Below are 6,558 nucleotides of genomic sequence, written 5' to 3'. Positions count from 1 at the left end.
AAGCAAATAGAATGCAAAATGTTGATTTTTAGTTATATCTAGAAATGTATTCTCTAATAAAAAAGATAAAGTTTGAGAAAAAAGATGTTTTATTACAAGGAATTATTCAAACCATTTCAGTATTCATAGTTAGACATAGGGTCTATGCAGTATATACTCTAAACTGTTGGCAGTAAGAGAATTTGGAAATAATTCCTTTTGCATTTTTACAGCACTTGAATAGCTTGTGAAATAGCACTGAGAAGATTAAATGTTTTCACCAAGTAAACTCTATCTATTTACATTTATCATTGCTTTTTTCATTACTGAGCATCTATATAAAGAAGCAACCGAGTAAAGGCATAATGGAGTTAATTTCAACCTTGCTTTGTGCATGCCCTTTCTGAAAACCACACTGAAAAATTCAATTTAGATATTTTATTATACTTTTTCCTAAAAAATCCAGTGGTAGGGCAACATTAGTAAAGTATAAGGTATCCTTCATTGCGCTTTTATAGTTTTTTTCCAACTCTGCTGTTTTGATATTATCAATAGCACATCCAAAGCCATGGCGAAGAGGTAAATCATAATGATGTACTTCAGTATGTAATTGGGATGGCCTTTGGTGCAATTCCCAACTTCCAGGTCTACACCCAGCTGCCTCCTGGTAGAATGCTGGGATGGGACCTGGGTGGGAAGTGCTCCGTGCGTGCATGATGCTTTGCACAGAAAGCCACAGACGAAGTATTCTATGCCCTGACAGTATCTTCATGGTCTACTTGGGGACCAATAATGCTAAACATAGGCACCTTTAAATTTACACTCAACTTTAGTGCTCTAGTGTTTCATTAACAATAACTGATGCAGCAGACAGGTGGACACCTTTGCTATCATCATTATTACTAAATACTTATATTGCCTGGCAACTTTAGTCAAGGATTGAGCATATATTAGTAATTATTTTGAGTATCTTTCGTAGACGTGGGGGATGTGGAGCTTGATATGTAAAGTGTGGACTTGTTTTGTTTGGAAGTCCAGACTAATCTGATAAAGAAAAAAAGCTAAATAGGTGAACATCTTAAATAAATGAATAAATACAAATAGAGGTTATGGTGAAAAATGGAGGAAGGGGTGTGTGTCATTTTTTTCAGCAGCATGAGAAGTTTTAAAGAGAATATTATGGTGCAGGGAAATTTTGTGTAAAGACAGGTATGATGACCTTATGAGCAAGGAAAGATTTAAAATATGAGTGAGAAAGTAATGCTGTTTCTAGGTGTCAGAATATGGGTGACAGTCCTGCTGCATAGACGCCAAAACATGACACACACCAGTGCTGCTTTATATGGCCACCACAAGACTGAGTCCCTTTCTTTTTTTCCAAAAGCATTTGGACAGATTTAGGAAAGAAACATCCACCCAAGTAACCATCCACAAAGTGGCAACTCTTAACTCCAAAGATTCTCAAGCTTGGAGTAAGAAAAATGTATTGAAAGAAAAAAGTACATTTGCCTGTTGTATCCTTCTGCACACAATCACAGAATGGTTGAGGTCAGAAGGGATCTCTGGGGGTCATCTACTCCAACCACCCTGCTCAAGCAGGGTCACATAGAGCCCAGGACTGTGTCCAGACAGCTTTTGAATATGTCCCAGGATGGAGACTCCACAACATCTCTGGGCAACCTCTGCCAGTGCTTAGTTACTCTCAGCATTTTTGCTTTAAAAAAGTTAACTTCAAAAAAACCATTTTAAATTCCCTAAGCATCCACTTCTGAGCACTGCCCAAATTAGTGGGCTAGATGGACATTTGGTCTGACAACAATGCAGTGTGTATGTTTTATTGCAGAGGTATTCTTTGCAGGGTAAGGAAAAGGCAAGTTGTTAACCAACAAAAGAGATCTCCTCTACAGAATCTTTCAATCGAAGTACTCCAGAACTCTAGAATTCATCCTCCATTTCTCATCCATTAAGCTGCCCCATAACCTTGAACATCTCTGTGATTTACAATGTCAACCTTTTCTCTCTTGCATCTGATTTGCAGATCAAATACAGAGCTGTTTATCTTTAGCTTTTATTTTTTTCAAGCTCACTATTAGCTTATCAGGAATCACATTTTAGAGCAGCTTTTTGGAACAATACCAAACTGTGTTTAATACTGCAATAATCAGATACTGAGGGAAAAAATGGTCTAGACTAATAAGCTGAAGCTTCCATACATAAATTGTACATACAGCTATACATACATGGAATATTGAGTTACTGTATCTTTGATAATTATGTAATATAATTTCACCAGTTAGAACTCCTAAAAGAGACTAAAATTTCCACTAGCCTCCTAGAATCTATTTTTTTTCCCCCATAAATTATTGTCACTGCAAACAAACCCCTCAAATGTATGAATATAAATTCAGTATAATACTTCAGTAAGTTACAGTTCTAATAGTCTTCCAGTGACACAAATGATAATTTTTCAGTCAGCATGTAGCGAGTTTGGCAGATCTCTTAAATTACCAACAGTTTAGAGTTCAGAAATGAACTTTTCCTCCTCATGTGTTCTGCCCCAACCCTCCCCATTTTGACAGTGAAAGATTGTTAGCAAACCACAACTTTAAAGCTTTTGTCTTTGTAGAAGCCCACCAAAATTCTGTTTTTCATTACTCTAATCACTACTTAAGGTTTAATAGCAACCAGATGCAGCACTCTGTGATAGATAGCAGCCCCATTTAATCATTGCTCTTGTAATACTTTGGGTTAATGCATTGTGACTGTACTGCTGTTGCCTAACACTTGAAAGCATGAAATCCAATTGAAGGGTGACTATATAGAGTTGGCAGCTTCTTAGCTCATTTAATCTGCCTTTTCTGTATATTCTGGGTTACAACTTTTGGCTTTATATACTAGGATGTGTTTCTTTCCCCCTTTTTTTTTTTTAACTCATTGAAAAGAATATAAATAGCGTTGTGTTATGCATGGATTTAGGTCTATCCAGAGTGTGAATGAAGGGCGGAAGGAGAGCAACTATATTATGTGGCCTTGAATATTTCTGCTGCTGACAGTACTGGTGGGAAGACTACAGTCTCCTTCAGCTTTTCAATTTTTCTATAGTTGACTTTGCTTATATATTATCATAGGTCTTGCTTGATTCAAAGACTCTTTCTTAAGGGTTATTAGAGGGGCACAAGGATGACCCATTTGATTCTTGAATTTTGCACTGCTTTTGAAGGCCTGGCAGATTTTGAGTAGACTGGGATATTATTGCAGTTTAAACATAGAGTCCAGCAATGCTGTTTGTACTCTAATTCAGAAGTCCGGTGTCAGTGGCATCTAGTGATCTCCCTGGAGTGTTTCACAGTACATCAGATTTCGTTATATGGAAGTTTAAAAAGATCAGGTTAAGCTTTCTTTTCTAAATTCTATCTCGTTGACATAATTATCAAGCAGCTGCTTATACATTACAATACACTATTTTTATTTTACTTTAGGATTATTTGTTCTTCCAATATTGCAGTCTGGTATGGTGTTGGAGGTGAGTAAATTTTCACAATCTCGTAAAATACTTCTAAAGCTGAATTAAGTGCTGCTAAGTTAAAACTCTTTTTGTATTTGCTTCTGCAAGTGTTAGAGCAAGTAAGCTTGCTGGCTGAAATGTTCATGAAAGCAGCAAATATTAAGTAAATATTAGAGATTACTGGCAAAAAGTAAATTCTGATTGTATGAATTCAAATAACCTTCACAGAAACATGAGCCTGAGCACCTCCAGTCAGTAAGGAAACAGAGAGTGGCTGTAATGCTTCCTTCATGCACTTTGACTTGCATTTTAAATATCAGCAATGGAAAAATATATGTGAAAAATCTCAAGCTATAGAAAACACATACAACATCAACAAATTATATACAATTAAAACTGACGTAGTTACATTAAAAGATGTGATTCTGTAGCTGTCACCTCATTTGTTCTCAGTTTTCCTTTAAATTATATTCACCTTATCTTCTTTTTTTCTTCTTTGTGGCATGATTTATGGTTTAATGGTAGGATAGCAAAGCCCTCCAGTAGTTTGTGTGGAGGACATGGAGTCTCAGTCACTGTTGGTGTTAGGTTTATATGCATATTTCACTAATGAGATAGATATAACTGATCCTGAAGAAAATAAAGAACTAAATAAAGTGTGATGAAAATTTATTCTTTTAATGTTCCTTAGTGTACAGTAACTGTGTATCAAAGAAAGTACCAGTGAATCTGGGATATGGGAGAACATGATGTTTACTTCATTCTCAGTCTGCTCTAGCAGTTCTATCTATTAACCAAATGAAAAGAGTGTGACCTTGCTTGTCTCTGTGTTTAAGCTCCCGGAATACTTCCCATGACTCTGCCCATTGTGAAATTAAAAAAAGGTGACGTTTTATTTTTAGATTCATATTAAGTAATGATATTACGTTGGTGTCTTTCCGCTGTTCAGTGCTTGCCTTGAAATAAGCATACTTACCAAAGTTCCTACTAAAGTAACTTCTGTTTCCAAGCATATAGGTCAAGGTCCTTTGTAATGTTTAATGATTTGGTGTGGTCAATATTTTAGCATTCAGCACTTTCTGAACACTGGCCCTCTTCGTGGTATTTCATTTCACCAATATTTATATGCAATACATGGTGATTATTTTTTGAATGCTGTTTTGATTGATAAAGATGTTTTGTGACTGGACAGAAAGTCTGTGGTTATATATAGTCGTGTAAACATAAGCAGATTACATTTAGTGAGGACTGAGGAAACACACCTGCCATATGTGTGCTTGGTGCTTAAAAAGGCTAATTTTCATAGGCTGAGGAGGACTATATTAATGATTTTGGAAAGTTGAGAAAGAAATATGCTGGTTTGCTGCTACGACAATTTGAAAATATGATCTGTATTTTCAATTTTCATAGCATTATTTTTATCCAGATAGTCTGCAAAATATATATTGGCATTTAAAATGTATGGCATTATTTTTAATTGCATTATGCTGTTTATAAATTTATGCTATTCAAAACTCTTTAGAAGAAGCTCAAGTCGGTCAAGGTTAGTTAAGTCATTTTTGATTTTCAAGAGTATAAAGTCTCACTGCTTACTCTACAGACATCCTTTGGATGTTGTCTTGCTACATTTTAGCCCACTCTTTTTTTCCAGGAGTGTGAATGTTTCTAATATTTTGGGACCCAAATTCTTCACCTCAACATGGCACGTGAGACTAGCAGAGTTTCTATAGGGCATGAAGTTTAGAAATTAGTGAAGTGTGACAGTGCTTTGATATGAAAAATACTATGCAAAAGATAGGTATTGGTCATGGAAGGAATACCATTATGTTAAAGTGGAGTATATTATTGTATATTAATTTATTCTCAGTGTTGTCTCAGATATCTGTCAGTTTCTTAGACTGACCTGCCTAATAAGTTGTTCATGTCTTTAGGGAAAAAAGAGCCTTTGGGACAAGCTTAATAAATTATGAACAGCTATTATGCTTGTAATTAGAGTCATGTTACCCAAGACCTGACCAGTCCCTAATGAACACAGCTGTTTTGACCTAATTAGCTAGTGACACAACATTTTAACTACAGTTAGACAAAATGGAGACACCATAACCTTGAATATCCAATGATGCTTAGGCTGCGTAAGTAATCTCACAACAAATATTTTAAAATACCATCTGCCTGGTCATAGATAAACTTGATGGTTTATGGTAGAATTAAATTCACTTTCTATCCTGTTTTTTGAATGGAATCACAAATAGTCTGTTATCCAAACTTAAATATATTTGACACATAGTATCTTCCATTTGTATAGGTATTTGTCTGTCCATTCTTCCTTAGAACATTTATTTCATATCCAGAAACTGTAGCTTTGCTTTAAGGATTTTACTAAATTGCTCTTATTGCAATGGATTTTTTCTACAACTGTGTAAACGTCTTTGTAATCCCATTCAGCAACTCACCCTGTACTGCAGCGTTAACGTTTGTTCAAAGAGTACCTGTGGATGATATGTGGCAACTATTGAAACTGGGTAGAATTTGAAAAAACTGTATATTATGCCAGCAAAAGTGTAAATTGGAAGCTGAGTTCATTACTCTGCTGTGAACTGTACATGATCTTAAACAAAAAGAGGAAAAGTAAGAATGATCTATGATCTACATTTAACTTTAATTTTTTCCCAAGTTCTTTGTGATATTGTTTGTTGATAAACGCAACACATATGAGAAAGGCAGTCTTCAGAATTACATAACAACAAATACCAAAGCTGTCAATGCTATAAAAAGTAAGACTGAATTTTCATTGGATATGTGCATAGTATGTTGTCTCTAAATATTCTGAAGTGAGAACAGTGGCCTTTCATAATCCATCAAACCTTACCATGGTGCTATATCATTAGTAATCTCTGACGAAGGGATGTTGTACTTATGTCCAAGGCTAGTAGAGCTTGCATAAACTCTGCAAAACAATCAGAATTTGACCTCAAATCTTCTCTTGTATACATCCCATTCTTTATGGTATATGGATGTCTCAGTCAGTACTGTACCTGTGATTCCTTAACCTGCTCAAGGGAAGTACTATAGTC

Source organism: Larus michahellis, chromosome Z (assembly GCF_964199755.1).
Source record: "Larus michahellis chromosome Z, bLarMic1.1, whole genome shotgun sequence".
In the NCBI taxonomy this organism is placed as follows: Eukaryota; Metazoa; Chordata; class Aves; order Charadriiformes; family Laridae; genus Larus; species Larus michahellis.
The sequence above is the reverse complement of the archived record's forward strand: the minus strand, read 5'-3'. Positions refer to the sequence as shown.